Genomic DNA, 20,217 nt, shown 5'->3' on the forward strand with positions numbered 1-20,217 from the left:
GGATTAATGTCCCAGTAAACCCTAAGCATATCATCATGTTTACAGATAGTCTTAGTTTAGTCCCATGATCATCGTTTTACTGATTCTCTTTGCAGGTGGCCATCTGCTTCAAGACAAGCTCCTTTTGGAAAAGAAAAACAAAAATGATGTGAATATTGGAGATTTATGGGCCGTTCCAAGCAGTTCTTGCACCATGAACTCAAAATGAAGGAGCTCCTAGACAATTCTTTATCATCCTGCTACTACAGCTAATTTTGGGAGAGATTTTTATCTGAAAATGTCTCAAACAGGGAAAACGCAATCATATTTTGGTAACTCCAGTTCATAAACAACTTGAATAAATGCATGCTATATCTAATTTACATAGCAGAAGGTCTTGTAATATTATAATGTGTGTGTGTGCGTGTGTGTGTGTGTGTGTGTGTGTGTGTGTGTGTGTGTGAGAGAGAGAAATATGAGAGAGAGAGACACACACACACACATACACACTTCTATATATCCTGGGTGGGCAATTATTTAGCTGGAGGGCTGCTAAACAAGTTTTGATGAACTGTTGAGGGCCACAAAGATAACCCCAACCCTTTACAGGTGGCCTCCATCTTGGCGCTGAAAGTCCTGCCCCAAACCCCTGATATTTGCCACTGGAAGTCCCTTCCCTTGTCCCCCCAGAAGTACTCCTTTTGGGAGAGGGATTTTCCATTGTAAAACCAGAAAACAAACACACAATATATTAAAAATCAAACATCTGTTAAACGTATTTTATTTCAAAAAATATTTTTGTCTTGACTTATGTGTGCTTATATAGTATATATGGAGGCTATTTCATAATAGCTCAAAATAAAGTCATATGGGATGGGGGAGTGTGTATAAGAGATTGTGTGTGTGGGGCTGTATGGGTGGATGTGCAATGTGTGGAGGGGTGTGGGTGTGTGGGGAACGATGCGGATAGGTGTGTCAGTTTTGTGGGATGGTGGGGGGTATGTGGGGGGGTATGGATTTGTGTGTGGATCAGTGTGGGGTTTGTGTGGGTATGGTGTGGCTCCCACTCACCCTCCCATGGTCCACAGGCCCTGCTGCCAGTGGCAACAGCAGCAGGCTCTCAGGGGGCTCATGGACCATGCAAGCAGGGTCCCCTGACAGCATGTGGCTTTGGTTGAGTCATGGAAGCTGCACATGGTGGAACAGGACTACTGTGTGGGGCTCTCTGCAGTTCATGTGCAGCTCCCAGGACACAGCTAGACTTTTGTGCTGCTGCGGGGAATCCTGCACAATAGAGCCGGCACCCTGGTCTCACTCCCTGCTGCCACAGGCAGCTCCTGGGACTCAGCCAGGGAGGTAGGGAACAGGACTGAGCCAGCCCAGCTCCACTGCATGGGGCTCCCTACTGCTTCCAGCCAAATCCCAGGATCTGCATGTAGCAGCAAGATCTGCACATGGTGCCAGGCCACTGGCTCCATCATGCAGAGCTCCCCGCAGCAGCACACAGCTCCAACTAAGTCCCAGGAGCTGGACATGAGTTGTAGGGTACCCTGCATGGAGCCAGGCTGGCCCCACACTTCTGCCAAGCTAGGCTTTGTGCTCCTTCCAGCCACAGCCCCAGTATGGACCCCATGCTCCCACTCAACTTCAGCTTTCCACCCATCTGCCACTACTTCCCTACCTGCTGCCTGGAGTCCTGCAGCAGGTGTAGCAAACCCCCAGTTTTTCTTTTTTTAATTTATTTTAAAACTCATTCCCTCCCCTTCCCCAACCATTTTGTAATTTTTTCTCTCCCTCTCTATTCCCTGTAGATAAGTATAAGTAAGCTAAGATGTAGGATAAGCTTTAACATTTTATTTTAGGTACTAAGTTTTATTTTTCTCTTCCCTCTTTGCAAATATGTGCCCTGCTATTTTGATATAGATATCCACTGTTTTATAAGTGATAATTATTGTGTCTTGTATTGATTTTTTTTTACTGCTTTTATATTGTGTGATTACTGTTTTAGCCCTATATATGTAAGTTAGCATAAGTCATGTAAAGTTTCCATCTTGTAATGTCAAGCCTCCATCTTATCCCCATACCCGGTTGTGTAAGCCATGACTCACACCTACCCCTCCTATGTAACTTGGTTCCTGAATGAATGGGAATGAATGAGGGTGCTTGAGAGACAATGGCAGTAGGTCTAAAAATAGCTTCCTCTGAGTAACCAAACCATCAACACCAATACCTGGACCAACGACCCAGCCCTTGGAACCACCCTCAGAATTTAAGAAACAAAAGATGAAGCAACCCACCATTATGCCAAGGCTGTACATGCTCAGTAAGAACACCTGGAGCCCTCTGGGACAGGACTGACCTTGCCTGGAGAAGCCCTCCCCATAGGAGATCAGAGGTAGTCTGCCCCATAAAAGGGATAGTGAAGACTGACTCATTGGGATGCCCTCTCCATCTAGACCAGCACCATGCCACACCACCTATCCACCCAGAGGCCCTGCCAGCGACCCCCCTCTGGACAACACCTGCTGGACAAAGTCTCCTTTCCAGCCTGGATAGGGAGCTATCACCCCCTACCCTCTCTTCAACCAAGGACTTGGACTCCAACCCTTCCACTGAGTCTCTTTCTCCTGCTGCCATTGTGAGTGTGTGTGTGTGTGTGTTTGTGAACCAATAACTTCATGGGGCTGCGTAGTGTGTTGTCCATTTAATAAACCTGTTATTTGGACCCCTGAGTTGGGTTTTGCTTTACTAAGGTTCAGACCTGCTCCAATGTCTGCTCCTCGCCCCACTAACTTCTGTCTCATTTCTCCCTCTCCTGCTTCTGGCTCACCGCCACCTCCAACACCTGTCCTGAGCTCCTCCCTGCCTTCAAACCCCCTGTTTCTTTGCCACTGTCTTATCCCTGCTGCCTTTTCCCCTAAGCAACCAGGTTTCTGCCTCAGTTTCTTTCCTGGCTGTCTCCTCCTTGCCACCACTTATGTGCACCCTCCCACCAATATCTTAGCTGTCTGCCTCAGTTTCCATCCCCAAGCTCGCAGGTTTCTGTCTGTCTCTCTTTCCTGGCTGTCTCCTCCTTGCCACCAGGCTTCTTTTTTCTTTTCTTTTCTTTTCTTTCTTTTTTTTTATCTCCCATGGACCAGTGACCTCAAGTAAACCTGGGGCCACTTGATCTTAAGTAAACCCAAGCTTCAGTTCCTCAGTCAGCTTTTCACTGGTTCTATTCCTGGTTCTGGCAACTTTTATACCCTACACTTCAACTCTCTCTCACCTTAAACTTCCCCCAAGTATCCCAGGTACCCCAAGCACACACAGGCATATCATACCATCCAAGTTGGGAACTTACCTATGTGTAGGTGGGTTGTATGTGTGTGAACTGGTGAGTGTGTTTGTGTGTGTGAATATATCTCATTATGTGCATGATATATGAATTAGTGATCTGTGTATGTGTATTGAGTGTGTAGGTATTAACAATTGATTTTTGTCTAATTTTTAGTGTGTATGTGCTTGAATTGGTGATAGGTATGCATGTGCTTAGGCTGGTTTGGATGTTTATGTGCCTGAGCTGGTAGTGTGTGGGGGGGGGGAACACCCAGGTAGAAAGCAAAAGAAGGAATAGTCAGGCTAAACTTGTAAGCCCTCTGAAATTCATTAATAAACTCAAGATTATTAGTAAGGTTGATTTAAAAGATCTCATCTTCAAAGATCTTGTTAAAGAAAAAAGGCTTTTTCTGCAGCTAACCCCCCCCCACAAGTCATACATACACACATGCTGCCGAAGTCTGTACATATTCTGTGTGCTACCCTGAACACACACACACACACACACACCCACACACACACACACACAAACCTCTTAATTTGATGTACACTTGGAATAAAAAATAATAATGGAGTAAGGGTCACTTGGTAATATGTTGACCACTAGAGTTGAATTAAACCACATCTATACCCTAAAGATAAAGGAATTAGATAGAAAAGACTATCTGGTGTCAAAATATCAATATGAAAATAGGAAATAAAAAAAAATATATATACAATAATAATTTCATGCCCTGAAGCATGATATCTGGAAAGTAAATTCCCTCCTCGTCCTTCATTATATAATAGCATTGCAAAGCTGGTAGGTGCATTATGGTGGTGGAAACAGGAGAAAGGGGGGCATCTTGCATCCGTTACTGGCTACTGCTTGAGGCAGAATTCATGGTTAGACAGACCATTGGTCTGATTTAGGATGGCAAATCCTATGTTTTTATGTAACATTTGAAGACACTATAATTTAAAGTGTCTGTTCCATTATTCAAATATACAAATTGCTACAGGGTGAGATAACAAGTATGGCATGGAGCAGAGATAGCAGAACAACAGTAAAATAAAGTGAAAAAGGACTACAAGTTTGGTTTGAGAAATGGGAAATTAGAAAGTCAATATCCATTAGACTAAATAATATTTAATGTTTATGAAATATAGTATTTCCATAACCCTGATAACAATGAGATGCTCAATATTAAATGTTTGTACTGCATGACAAAGAGGATGGGGAAAACAATTGTTAATTATACAAGGAAAAACTGAAATCAGGTTTCATATTCCTACATAATGCATATTGATTTCTAAAGACCAAGGAAAAGAAGAATCAATTTTTTGTGAAATTCTTAAGATTAAGTCATACAAAAATAAAACATCTGTTATGTCCTACAGTGTTTTTTTTTCTAATTTCAGACTGCTGTTAGCTCATGCTACTCAGTACCCTCACAGTTACAGCTCAGTAGTAACCAAATCATGTATAGAATTTTATGGACCTAATTCTCCAGCACCACAAACTTCTGTAAACGTTTACATCTGTGCAAAACAAGAGAAAACAGTAGCATCATTTCCATAATGGCAAATGACATCCAAAGGTGCAGTCCAAGAAAGTATCAGTTCCTATAGCACTGGGAAATAATCCATCACCCCCATAAATCATATCACTTTAAATGGTCCATGTTAAACTTTTTAAACTTTAGTCTCAAACCTGCAAGCTGTTCCACACAGAAACATCTGCATGGAGCCTGCTGAAATTAATGCAGATCTTCACAGTCATAGGAATCTACTGATACAAGGAAACTTGCAGGATTACAATTACAGTGTTTCTAGAAACAGGGAAATAGGGAAATATTTGCCAAATCAGTACAGTAATTGATACAGTAGCTGAGAATCAATATAGCCTAATTCTCTTTACTAAGTTCAGTACCAATTTCACAGTAACTCAGCTAAAACAGCTCTCACTAAAACGTCTGAATGGTTTCCTCTTAGCCAACTCTCAGGATCAACACTCCTTCCACATCCTCTGTGACATGTCAACTGCCTTTGATACACTTGATCAGGATTCCTGTTCTTGAAAATTTAACCTGTTACATCATTCCAAACTCTTCCTCTTTTGTGTAATAGGATAATCCATTTTTGTACAGTTTTATATTCATTTGTTTTATATTCAATATTAAAAGTATAACTTAAATATGTTGTTGTTACAGAGTGCTGGGAGGGAGGGGGGAGAGGGATGCTTGTTCAGGATCAGTGGAGCATTGTCTGAGAATACTCCTTGAAGCCAGCCCAGGTTACGGAGAGAGACTGTGGACTCTCCATCCTTGGAGGTTTTTAAGACCTGGCTAGACAAAGCCCTGGCTGGGATGGTCTAAGTTGGGGATGGTCCTGCTTTGAGCAGGGAGTTTGACTAGATGACCTCCTGAGTTCCCTTCCAAGCCTAATTTTCTATGATTTTAAAAAGATAAACTGAATCATATAATATTAAAGCAAGGTGAACAAACTTAACACAGAAACATCACAATAAAACCCAGTCTCTTACATTTGTCAAATAAATAATATAAGATAGAAACGGGGTAGTGTTTCTTTAATTTTAATAACTCACCTCCATTTATTTCATAGAATATATGTACACTTTTTCATCAGTAAAATTTGTTTAAAATAAAGAGATTTATTATATGTTGTGTCAATTAAATTATGCTTACTGGGGTTTTCTGTTTTCAAGTCACTTTCAAAGTTGTGGTTTGATTTGGTTTGCTGCGATATGGGAAATGATAAAGTAATTGGGCCAGCTAATTACACATAACATACCCCATGTAAATTTAGGAATGCAGGACTGGAAGAGGCCTCTTGAGCCCATGTGTTCACAAACTGCCAAACAAAATCATACCCAAAATCACCACTGAAAGCCCTCATATACAACTACAAGCTGTAGATCTTTATTTTCAGTAGTCTTGGTTGTACAACTGTATGTAGCTTCTTTGCCTAAGCAGAGATTTGCACATACACATAGTTATCTACTTCTGTACATGCATATTACCAGTTTTGCACTTGTACATACACAGGTCAACGTGAACCTGATTATTGAAAAATTATTCCTCAGGGTCTACAACACTACAAGGCACTTAGGTAAAGATTTACAATGGGTTTCAGCTGGACAGCTATGATCAAAAATCAATGGAAATCCAGGAAGCAAATCACATAATGTTTTGAAATGTATCTCTGTCTAATCAGTACAACAGATTATATGTTTAAAAAAGAAAGAAAGAGACCCTTTATCATGTTGATTATATGACCGTTTTGGAAGCAAACTCGTTACTATATTTTATGTACACTAATACCTTGGCATACTGCCAGAATACAGAAGTCTTGTAAATCAATGGCACTGGATTTAGTAATGGTTTGCAAAGCATATTTTACCCATTTCCTCCCAGTTTCCACCAGAAATAGAACACCACTTTTTCAAATGACGTTGCATCCAAATATAATCTTTCACTGTTGCATGTCATTGAAATAATATTTTCACAATTTCAGACAAATTTTGCCAACTCCTTTTTTGCAATTAATCTCTTTAAAATCCATTTTTAGAGTTAAGATAGTCATATGACAAACTCAATGGAATAACTCTCATTGTCTTCAGCAGGGCCAGATTTCTTCAGTGATTCAATACAGACATGTACATTATTCAGATATCTACTGATTATAATGGACAGCCTACTGAAAAGACCAAAGCCTTCAGTAACACAAAGGTGAAATATTTAGTTGTGGGTCTTGATCAAAAGTAGATAGTCTGTCATACAACCTATTTGCACTTCCGTAAATACATCTGAATCCAGATTTTTAGCACCTATTCCAGGTCTGAGCGTCTTTTACACACAGACTAGCATTGCCGCCAAACAGGGTAATGGTTCCCTATTGTAAAATGTATAACTATCAAGTCATTCCTAGAACCTGGGTGAAAATACATTTTAGTACTGTGCTAATGCAGCCATTTTGTGAGGTTTCAGAAATTTTTGCTCTCTGAAGCAAATGCTGGGAGACACAAAAAGGTACAAGTCTTCACATTACATATTTTTAAAATTACACTTTCTCCTATTTTGCCAGTGATAGGTATGGTGAACAAACACCAAGAAAGCAAATGAACAATCAGATATTTAAGCAGAGAAAGATTTAAGGAGATACACAGCAGTCTCTCAACTCCTTGTATCAGCCAGATGCCATTAAATCTAAAATGACCTTAATGAAAGCCAAAAAAAAAAAAAAAAGTTACTGGCTGAACACCTCAGACATACTATACAACGTGCTTAACAGAAGGGCATTTGTGTGGCCTTGATGACTTTTACACTGTAATATCGTGAAGGGATAAACTGATAAAAGAGAAAATAGTTTAAAATGTGTAGTCATCAGGTGACACAGGGTATTTAATGAGTTAAAACAAACAAACCTGTTCAGCAAGGAAGGCCAGATATGTTTTGACAACACTGAAGCATCAGTTGAGCCCCTGCTTTGTAAAATCGCAGCACTTACCAATATCTTCCTCTTGATACAGTATTTTTAAAATGTTCAAACCTTGCATATAATGTGTAATGCTATTAAGTATAATATCTAAAGTACTTAAGCTAATTATGCCTATTTTGTAAGATTAATTATAATTAATAATTCAACATATTTTATCATTTAAGTCAGTATCCGTTCTGATCTTTAACTTTAGAGAGCACACTGTATACGTACCACATAATTAGGGCTTATGTATCACATAATTAGGGCTAAATACTAGGAAATCAGGCTAATTAGACCAAATCAAACTGAATTATTTAAGCTTTTTTATTTTAGAGGTAGAATATTTAGTAATTAAATACTGATTTCATTTTCTTGTACTTGCACATCTCACTTGTCTTTGAGATGCCTATTATAATGAAGCATTATAAAAGTGTTTGTCACAGAAATACAGGAACAGGACCATTTAACAAAAAAGCAGTGACAATCTTTACAAAGAATGTGTATGGTGAATAAGCATCATACAGTTTAGGATTTAAGTGAAGTGGACCAGTGGGGACACAACACAACCATAGACACTTCACCCATATCTTAGTCACACTTTTCTTTAAATATAAAGCACGGTAACCGACTATCAGTAATTAGGATAGGGAGATTCCTTGTTCCAATAACATTAGTATGAAGAGTTACTCTGCATTGAGAATTTGAGTCACTGCAGTAAATAACTGGCAACAAAGGGTCCTCCAACATGTGAATGTAGTTTAAGTGCTAGAGTACACTAGACAAGGTACTAGTATTTAAACTGCTTTCTATTTTGATAAAAAGCATTTTCAGCAATGGTTCAAGTGTCTCTTGTAGAAATTACTTGTCCACATTTGAAGGAAAATGTGCAAAGCTTTTACATGTAAAAAGTAAAGCCTTCTTAAAAACTGAAAAGTTACTCCCCATGGATGAGACTTCTAGATGCAACTGACAAAAATGGATATATGTACAACCACTCTGATGTAAAAACCCCTCAGACAGATTTAGAAATGTTATAATCATTCCAAATACATTTTGTAAATTTACAGTTAACATGTAACTCCTCCAGTTTATTGGGACCAGTATTTTTCATTATGTAAGTCACTGAGAAATAATACTACAATCTTACTTTGACATCACTCAAGGCATTATTTACTGAATGGTCTGATACCTTTCTGATCCACTGACTTGTTCAGGTTTGAATACTCCAAAAGAAGCAATGAAAGCATAGTAATGTCCAATTTTGGTATCATATGAAAAATATTATATCCTCAATGAATAATATTGGAAAACTCTACTAACAGATAAGTTTGGCTAAATGCTTAAAAAGATGTTGCTTCCTTCTTGTGCATATTAATTATTATTCAGTGTTTGTCACCTGTGAAATGAACTACAAGAAAATGTATCATTTAACTAAGGAAATCAAAAGATTCCTGCAAGACAAATAGTAAAGATTAGCACCATGACGGATTCTGATGACTGAAAGGCATATTTTTTTTCTGTGAAGAATATGCAGACAAACATTATTATTAATTCACTGAATTATGTTAATAGCTAGAGAATCTAGGCAGGATCAGAATGTCATAATGGCTGGCACTGTACAAACATACAGCACAAGGCCTCATTCCATTTTCTTAGTTCTGTTTTTCTGTTGCATCCTCTTTTAAGAAGCTTTCCACTGCTCACTGAAGTTGATGGAAAAATCCTATTCCCTTTAGAAGTTTATGGAACATCAGACCCCAGAGATTTTAAACATTCTGTATTCTCTTCGCTTAAAGCATTTTAGATAATGTTCTGCAAACTCAGTTTTTTCCCCAACAACAGATCCTAAACTAAGTTCAATTTTTGACTTTCCCACTCCAGAACAGATAAAATCTATTTAAAAGTTTTATGAGTATGCATAAGGGCAGGTCTGATATCAAATCCTGATTAATACCATGAGATTGTTAGAGACAGTATACAAAGAAGGCTATGCATAGTTGAAACTGTTGCAATAATAGGGTTAGTTTATAAATCCTATGAAGTAAGATGGCATCAAGGAAACTAATAAACATATTTAATAACCATTTTAATTAAACTTGATTGGACCTGGATGGAAGGAATAATAGAAATAAGGACATGGTTCCTGAGATCTTCATTAAAAGATGAACCCCAAAGTTTTTTCCTCACTTATTTTCTCCTTGATGCCCTAACTGCTTTTGTAGATTTCATTCATTACACAGTCCCTCAAAAACTCCAGATTCATATCATCACTGTCATTTCATACTTCTTTATCTTGCTGCTCTCTAGCTCCATAGCTTTCTATTGCAAAATCACTCTTAATGAAATTATTTATACACCTAAAACCACCACTAGAAACTAGAAACTAGATCCCACACACCGCAATACACATAGTGAGAGAAACCTTTGGAGGAGGATGGATTTTGAGACTTCACTGGGTTCATCTCCACATGCACTTGATTGTGGAGTAGACCAATTAGCTCCATGGTAAAGCATCACCATCCATGTGTCAGTACTAGGGCACAGTAAATTAAGATAGCATTTACCCAAATCCAAGGCAACCTTAAATTTAAGACAATCTCCAATAATTAAATTCTATGTGTGGAAAGTTGTAAATTTGTTATAATTTTCCAAGTATAGAGTCTAATTACTGGAAGGTTCTCTTAAATGAATCCCCCTCACTGCTGTGGTGGGGGAAATAGTGGTGTGGGGCCAGACCCCTGCCTACAGTGGTGGGAGACCAGATCCCCTCCTCTTGCCCTTGCTGTCCTTGCCTGTCTGTCTCTCCTTTGCTGCCAGGGTGGTTCCCTGCCACCCTCCCATCATGTACCCCCTTGAGTCCTGCTCCTGTCCCCCACCCCTTGTCCTCCTGCCCCTTTTCCTATGCCTGCCCCCTGCAGCCTGTTCCCTCATCACCACCTGCCCTCCAGTCCCTGCTCCCATGCCTATGCCTGTACCTGCACCTAAACTTGTCCGCCAGTGCCTGTCCCCCGCCAGTGCCTGCCCTCCCCCATCCTGTTTCACTCCACCACGTGCACCCCTTCCCCTCCAATGCTTACCTTCTGCAGTGGCTTTTCCAAGCTCTAGGGCAATCAGCACCAGTGGCCTCAGTCCAAGCCCTCACCCAAAACAGTGGCAGCAGAGTAGAGGGTAAGCAGAAGGGTTGGGGGGAGGGGAGGAGAAGAATTACCAGGGGGCAGATGGAGTCGTCTTTTCCACTTTCTTTTGTGTGCCACCCCACTACCACAAATCTCCCACTACACTGTCCCTGCTGCAAGCCCCCTCCTCCATTGCACGAGCCACTCCAGCTGGAGCTGAGCCACTACCTGCCCCAGGCTGATGCTTGAATCTAAGATGAGGTCTTTTTATCTCTTCCCTGATGACTGGGGGAGCGGGGGGACCTCATTTGTATTTGAGTAAATATAGTAATTTGTATGCAAAGAGCAACTATAAAGTTATTTGTCAACTTCAAAGTTCATAAAGTACAGATCCTGAAACAACGCACAGAGAATGCTACAGTGATGGCACCTAAAAAACCTTGCTTTTTTCTTTAAAACTATTAATTACAGTTTTACGGTTACCAAAGTTTTGGTGATAATCTTTTTGTTTGTTTGTTTTTGTTCCCTGTATTTATAAGTCATGTTTTTACCACTGCAAATACTGTTGTCTACCAGGAAACAATTCTGCATTTATAAATTTTAAATTCTGGAATTTCCAAAAATACTCAGCACTGGTCTAACTCTGCTCCTAGAAAAGTCAACAAGACCTTTATCCTTCCTTTTACCACCAGTGGTCTAAGGCTGACAACAAATACCTTCTGAAAATTCTACCTGCTATATTAAGGTACAATGTGTATTTAACAGCAAAACTAACAAACCAAAAAATAATCTGCAGTGACAAAATCTCATCCGTACACCTTGGCTAGAAAAGCTAAGCTTACTGAGAAAACTTTTTCCATGAATTTTGAAGGTTTAGAAATGAAATTTATACATGACATTTATGTCAACTTTTGTGAGTAATTTCTTTTAAAAAATAACAACAAGCTAATCATTTTTTTGTCTATTGAATTCACTGTAATTTCATCACTGCATAGTCAGAAAACACATGCAGCTTTGGAAATGTAAATTTCTAACATTGATTTTATGGATTGATATTTTTCAATAGCCCTGTAAAAAATACCCCTAGCATATAGTTCATGGAATTAAGTCAGCTTTATTTTATTTTTTTATACTTTGTTTTAAAGAAAAAACATTGTTTTATTTTTCATCCATTACTCAATACAGACTGGCCTAAAGATATCTCCTCACATATGTAGCCACCCAGAAAGTATCAATTTGTAAAAATGTGATCAATTTTTATTTGCCTGTATACAAATAAAAGGGTTTTTTTCATGTTTTTCCCAAGCCTTTTTTAAGAATGTGACAGAGAGTAATAAAATGATTTTAGGAAATATGTAAAATTTCAGTTGAAAAGAGGAATTCTTAGAAAGCTCTCAATATTTGAAACCAAGCAGGTATTGTAGCAATTGCAACATATAGATAGATGCATTGTTTACAGTACTCTTAAAAGTATATTATAAAACAATATTAAGTACATACATATGAAATATTATATAAACTACACAATAATAAAAGCATGAATTATTTTTTCTCCATACACTAGACATACAGTTCAGACTGACCCAATCTTCTACCCATAGTACTATGCAAACATTTAAACAGAATTGATTTTTTTAAATGCACCATTACAGCATAAAAGGTCCACTGAAGAACTGTGAAATGCCAGTGCAACTTTATTTTTTTAATTAAATAGACCCTTTAAACAGAGTTCAGAAAACATGATGAATGGTTTCAGATTTAAAACATTTAAAAGTGATTCCCACAATGATAGTAGCTCTATAACTTCATATGCAGTGAAACTACAAAGAATAATTTAATACCCATTAATAAAGGAATTTTCAGAGGAACTTGAGCTCAAATTATATCAATCTGTTACTGTTCCAAAATAAACGCATCAGGTGGCATTTAAATGCAGGTGGCTAACCATTTTATCAGTGCACATATTTAAGCTATTAGAAATATAATTAGAAAAATTAAATTAAATACACTTAATGCAGAGTCTAATTCTAGCAACATTGTCCTTATCATTATGCCATTTCTATAGTAAATTATAAGGTATGTCTAAATTGTACAGGTTTGTTTCTGACTGATAGCTGAACTCAGATAATTAAATTGTTAACCATGTACTTTAGTGGTCAACATGGTTATATATCTTTGTCTTAGCACTATCCCTCCTCCTTGTTTCCACAGATCTCAGGGGAAGCAGATGAATGGCACTTGACACTACCCACCTACACAGACAACTGATTAGACATAGTCCTATACCACAGGTACACTTAATTATATGCTTTTCTGAGATTCAAGCATTTCCTGAAGCTGGAAATGTTGAATCTGTTGATCTGGTATATTTGATAGTTGAAGAAAGCAGCAACAAAACACACCTAAAACTTTCAATATTAATTTATTACTGTGGACCCTTCATATGGGCTGGGGGGGAGGTGCCAGAGGGAAAGAGGAAAGCGATTTACTTAATTGGGAAAAAATAGTAAGTTCTCTTTGTCACAAATAATTCATTCACTTAAGAACATAATGGTCTCTGAAGTACCCATTTTAAAATACTGCCTAGGTGCCCTGTACTTCATTGTAGCCCCATTCATAGTATTTCAGCTGTCAGGATATTATCAGACTGTCATTACAATGTAAATTCCACTGTGGGAACAGAAGGGTTTTCAATAGGCTCAGACAGCCCGGAAAGGTATTCAGGAGGCCCAGAGCTCTGGGAGCAACTATACATCAAGATGCGCACAGCACCTCCTTCAGCTTCCCACTACACAGATGGAGCACACATATTATCACTATTGTTTTGGATGGTACAGCGTACTCCCTCTGAAGCCACTATGGTAGGCTGGTAGAGGGTGGTGGAAACCTGACTCCGCCTATGTCCTTCCATGTTCCACCTTCCAAGCAAGGTGGAACAGTCGCTAAACTCCCCCAAACAAAGACTACCATTGGCCATGGTCTCAGTGACCATGCTCCATGAACTGAATGGAATAAGTCTGGAAATAAGATGCACTCTATTTCAAACAAAGAGTAGTTGATTAAAAAGATCATTTCAATGGTGCCTAACTACCTGTGGAATTGATTTTCTAGCAAAACACAAACAGAAAATAGTTTACTTTTCACACTCTACTGAATATATAGCATACTTCCAATGAAATATACATAGTATATATATTGCCAACAGTTGTCATGTTAAATATCAAAATGTATACAATTTTTAAAAATGATGATTGTATTCCTAGATATTCTGAACAGGTATTCAGATAAATACAATTCAATGTATAACATGGTCTACAAATCTAGCCTAAATATTCATGCATTTTAAATTAATTATATTTATTTATTGTGTTAAAAATGTATTAGTGGTTCCAAATATCCTTAAATCTCTAAATAGATTTGTTTTATATATATATATATATATATATATATAAAACAAATCTAAGTCTAGCTCAAATATTCATTGATAGATATCGATATCTATCAATGAAAGTTTGAGCTAGACTTACAGTACATTGCATCATAGAATTATATCTAGTTTTAAAGAGATAAATACAGTCCACTCTAGTCAACAGGGCTAGGGAGAGACATTCAAAAAACCTGAGCCTGAATTGATTCAATTATTGCAAGTTAGTCTAACCTGACTAGGCTGAACCAGTTGCCAACCATATAGACAATCCCTCTGGACTAAGGAAATTCAGGCAGGTGCCTGCAGTGGCTCAGGCTGGAAGCTGGGGGGTGCTAGAGCAGTCACCCTGCCCTTGCAGAGCTGCGCTGAGGGGGGCATGGCCAGGCTCCAGCAGGGCTCTGATTAGGGAGGGGTGTAAACCCCTAGCCTGCCTGCAGTCCCAGGCTTTTCCCTATTTGCTGCTCAAGGGGTGGGGGTGTTGCCAGCCCCCAGCCAGCACTGAGTCAAAAGGTGGGGTGTGCAATGCATGCCTCTGTTGATGATGTGGAGCTGTTTATTCTCCCTCCCTGCTTCTTTATATTGTCTGCAGCAAACTGACCGGCAAGCAAGCCAGGGTTGGGGGGCGGGGGGCTTATAACCATGTTTATCACCCTTATCTCACTATTTATTGCCCCATTAAGACTGTTGATTCTACCTGTTGATTCAGCAGGGACCCAGCATGTGGTCTGCTAGCTCACACCTCCTCAGCAAGGCAGAGGGGAGGGAGAATTCCTGCTTAGCAGAGAGTGAAGAGGGGGAGCAAACAGCTCTTAAACAGGGTTTCTAAAGAAGGACATTAAGTTACTGGTTAATTAGCTCCAAAAATACTGTCTGCCTCTGTCCTCTCCCACAGCATGGACTGTAGCTAGCATGTGGTCTGTAATTAATGCTGAGTTGTCTGTGAAGGATGGGAGTGCCTGCTTAGCAGAGAGTAGGGAGGAGAGGGGGGCAGCAGAAGCCAGGCAGACACCTGCAGAGACTGTGGTGCTGTAACCAGGGAGCAGAAGGGAGAGCTCCACCCAGCCGGAGAGCATGCCGGGAAGCGGGAGACTGATTTATCTGAAACCAGCAAGGCGTCTGGGTCAGATATTGCATAAACCAGTTTGAGCCAAATCAGTTAAGCCAGATACTAGATTCAACCAGGTTTATTTCAAACTCGTTTCAGCCATTTTCAAACTGGCTTATGTGTGCTGAACATCTGTTCTGTTACAGGTTTAAATTAGTTTCTGATCAATTAAACCAGTTTGTGTGTAATGTCTGACCCTAGCCCAGGAGTCTTCAGTCAGTTACAATAGTATTTAAATCTAGAAACCTGCGTGCGCAATCCTTTCATTTTCAACTTCATAGAGGGCAGGCTGGTTAAAACATAATTAATGTAATGAAATGTGTAGTCAAAATTTAGTTTTTGGCAAGCATCACAATGCCAAATATTTGGGTTTAGAGATTTGTTTGAATTTTTTCAACAAATCAACACATATCAAGTGTTCAGCACTTTTCACAATTAAAAAGTAACAATAAAAAACCCCTTTTTCTATGATGGCTATAGAGATTTTTAAACACACTTTATGGAAAAGATAGTGATATGCTAGTTGACACTGTGTAAGAAGTGAGCTAACCCCAATAGAACAAGATTATTTCATCCGAAGTTTACAAGATTTTCTCCTTTACAAGATTACTTTTCTGAAGTAATTCTTCACTTATTTAGTACATGAATCTACCCTAACCATTATCTGTCATCACTCATCACAGCATGGTGGGGCTGTGCCTACACATCTATGAATTAAGCAGGGGTCCACTTTCATCTCATCAAAATGTCTGCAGACTAAATGTTCTTGGTTTTCCAAATATATGTTTTTCCCATATTTGCATGCAAAGGCAACCTAGGATCCAAGAGTTAAACTAGAGTTATTTCTGTCTTACGTACCATCAACAGCAATAAACATCTTGAAATTATGGCTCGGGTAACAAAGTTGTTCCTCCTTAGTAGCAGAATTGATGAAAGAAAAGTATTTTTATGGTCTCCAAGCATTTTAAAGTGTCATGGGGCAATGATAGAATACTTCAACTGCCACAATGGCTAGCAAAGTGTTTGAAACTCTGATAAGGCCTACACAGACTCTGTTATGTCCTTGGAATAGCAGGGGAATCTTAAGTTTGCTATCTAAACAGCAAACTTTCTATTCCAGGCAGAGGCTCTTTAAAATATGCCCCGCTGTTCCCTGCAGCTTCGCTCCTGTATTGGAAGCTGTGTAGCTGTATTTATGCAGAGCTGCACATACAGGCTAACTTTCTGTGGTCAAGACAGTTGCCATGCTTCTGGTTAAGGAGGCAGCCTGTATAAGGCAGTGTCTGAGGGTGGTACTAAGTGAGTTTTAATGGATAAACATTTAAAGTACTTTATTTCTGTTCCAAGAGTGTTGGTCCCAGCTTTGCAAATCTTTACTCACATGAGTAATTCTTAGCTAGTATCTGTGCTTTCCACACAGGGTTACAAAAGGAAGTCACAGTAACACTGTTCTGAGAAACTCTTGCAAAGTACAACTGAACACTAATTACATGAGGCCTTTTCTCTTCTCACCACCCAAATGTCTGGCTCACCCGAGTAAAGAAATCAACATTGTAGTGAAATGCCAAAGTTTTACAAAGAAAATTAATATTAACGTTTGCAATACACATAGTGAGAGAAGCCTTTGGAGGAGGATGGATTTTTGAGACTTCACTGGGTTCATCTCCACATGCACTTTACTGTGGAGTAGACCAATTAGCTCCATGGTAAAGCGTCACCATCCACACACGTGCCAGTACTAGGGCACAGTAAATTAAGATAGTACTGTTGGGGACAGTACTATCTTATGGCAGAGTAATTAACTGTGATCAAAAGCTTGTGTGGCCAGTGACAGTCGGGTGCTAATTGCACCTGGTCAGCCAAGCAAGCCAGGGGCCAGACCCCCCCACTCCTGCCAGCCCCTTTGCGATCTCATGCTGCCACCCATAGCCTAGGGTTGATCTCCTGTTCCCCCTGCCATCAGAGCTGCTCTGCCCCAGCTCTGTTGGCTGCTGTCCTGGGTACACGTATAGACACTGTGGCTAGGAGCAGTTAACTCTGGCGTGAACTGCTCTGGAGTTTATTACATCACCCTAATTGTACTGAGGACAATATTTTTAAAGATCAGACTCACTAATTTTTGTGGGGTTGATTCATATCAACATGATCCATCACAAACCCCAACAGTGAGTTGCTCCTACTTTGAACATACTTTCGGTAGCCTTTCCTCAGCTGTGATAGCCTCTCTATAAATGCATGCACATCATTTATACTTCGAAAGCCTTGAAATTGCATATGGCTAGTGCAGATGCAAACATACAAAAAAGGGTCATTCTAATCCCCATATGCAAACACTATATATATCGCTGAACACTAGTGATGACAGAACTCAAAATGAGATATCTCCATTCCAAACAGAATATTATACCCACTGTAAGTTAAAAAAAAAAATCAAAAGTATACGACAACTGCAAGATGACAGACAAATGTAAATGGCTGCCTTTGTATTTCTAATGATTTGCCAAAATTGAGATATAGTCTCTACCCATCAATATTCCAAGAGTCTTCTTAAAACCAAGAGTATTCTTTGTATAATAACTGGTAAAGCAAAGATTATTCTTCTTCCATTAACTAAAATGTGAGAATAATTTCTGTTTACCATACATTGTCTGATTTTAATAAAAGTCTTATAAACTGCTCTCTATTAAAAGGTTAAGTATTTTAATCTTCTACCAAGAGAAAAAAGAATAATGAGGGCAATATGGGCAGTTAGGGTAATTACAGTAACATGGCTCTTCCTGGTAAAATTATTTTCTCAGCAATAGCATTTTATATTATATATAGGGCTACGGTAAAATATTGATAATTGTCAATAAATATTGTTCTCAAGAGGAATTTCCATATTAGTCCATAGTAGTATACAAAAGACAAATTTTAAAAATCGCTTTTTGTCTCCAAATTATACTGAACTTTTAGCAATCTAATGTACCTTAAAGTTGCTTTAATCTAGCCAAAGTTTATAAGACAACAGATAATAATTGGAAACATATCATGATATATTATTTATGTGATTTTAGATGACTGGATTTCTCCTAGAAATGCATCTATCCTGAAATTAGAAAGCCAGTCCTCTCTTTTTCTAAATCCTTTTTAAAAATTCTCTGACTTTTTATTGTCTTTTTTGTGATACTTCAATTATTCCAACTCAGTGTGCTAAAATATTATTAATACTAGTGGGTCTAAATATTAATTAAAGAGAATATAATTATTTGGAACACATTTCATATAGACCTGCATAAATCTCATATAATCTATATAAACCATATATTCCTAAAAAAAACAACGCAAACAAGAAAAACAAATTAAGAAATTTGGTTGGGAATGGTATTGCTATTTTATGAAGTATTTGCATTAGCTAATAAACAGTTTGAATATTATTGTACATGAGAAATCTTGTGGTCTCTACCATATCACTACAGAGGGCAGCAACAGACAACAGAGCTCTTTATCATTACAGAGGAAACGTTAAACATCTCTAGTAAACAAGGTAGCTGGAGACATTCATCCATTAGGCACGCCAGAAATTTTAGCTAGAACACAGTCAAATTGTGTATTTACATTTATTTCTTCTTTAGACACTAACAGTTAAATAGATTTGGAAAGTATTAGGAAAACCCAGAATTGTTTAACAAGTTAAGCTAGGATCATTTCATCAATATATCAAATGCAGATTTAAAAAATAAGCATGAACCATGAGTCGTGATATATGAAATGGACCATATGGTACCAAGTGTAATAAAGTCTCATTTTTTTTCTTTCAATGTTTTCACTCAGAATTTTTTGTTTTATATGTTTATTTTTTACTATGCCTCTTTCATAAGAACAAACAAATGAACAAACAAGCAAACATATAGTGTACTGTGCAATTTGAAGACAGTTTCAAAACACCATTTACTTACTGTAAGGGTCTGAAACTTCAAAGGGAAAAAAGTTATCCTATTTGGTAAATTCAAAAGGTCTATTTATTATTTTGTTTCAATTGAAAAATACCTTTTGGGAAGGGGAGGAGAAGATTGAAACATTTAGTTATTAACAGTGGTCACATATTCCTGAGGCTCTGATTGCACATGCAAAGGAGGGCAGCAAAGGTCTTATGATCAAAAGGGAAGAAAATGACTGACAACACTGAGCTAGTTCAAAGGAACTAATGGAATAATTAGTCCCAAAAAGACTAAAAAGACTGAAGAATTCATGATGTCATAAAAAGCAGAGCTACTTAAATTGGATTAGAAAATAAAAATGACACGAACATTGTAAATATTCACAGATCACATCATTGACGTGTAATGTGCCGTTAAATGATGTCAAATTAAAGGGGAAATTACATATGTAAGAACTAGGAAGAATAAAGGGAAGACATTTTAAAGGTGCATAGTCCTTCAAGTGAAAACTCCTATCATATATCAGAGATGATCACTGCGTGGATGATGAAATGATGGGAAAAAGTATAAAATAAAATATGAGAAAAAAAACATAGGGTAAAAACATCTCTATTTAAAATCTGCAATGAATGGCTATTAACTTCAGTGCAGCCTCTCCAGGGAATGTGTATCTTTGTAAGCCTGTTCCTAAACAAGGTTATTGTAAGTAGTTCGCAGCTTCTTTCATTAAATCTTATTAGAATTTGTCCTAATTTATTACAAAATCCTAACAGACAAATATACTTTTTATAAGGGGGTTATGCAGAGTAGGCAAAAGGGATTTTGCTCACATAATAATTTTAAATTTTCTAGTTTAACACAATTAATATT

At 38.2% G+C, this 20,217-nt stretch overlaps 1 long non-coding RNA gene across 1 annotated transcript; it reads left to right on the forward strand.

Annotated features, from left to right (window-relative positions):
- Positions 1–963: 963 nt before the first annotated feature.
- Positions 964–15,512, forward strand: LOC109322575. Its single transcript, XR_002104411.1, has 3 exons — positions 964–977; positions 10,500–10,501; positions 15,411–15,512. It is a non-coding gene; the product is annotated as an uncharacterized LOC109322575 (long non-coding RNA).
- The last annotated feature ends 4,705 nt before the right edge of the window (positions 15,513–20,217 follow it).

The sequence above is a fragment of the Crocodylus porosus genome, unplaced genomic scaffold (genome assembly GCF_001723895.1).
Source record: "Crocodylus porosus isolate Cpor-Errol unplaced genomic scaffold, CroPor_comp1, whole genome shotgun sequence".
NCBI lineage: Eukaryota > Metazoa > Chordata > Crocodylia > Crocodylidae > Crocodylus > Crocodylus porosus.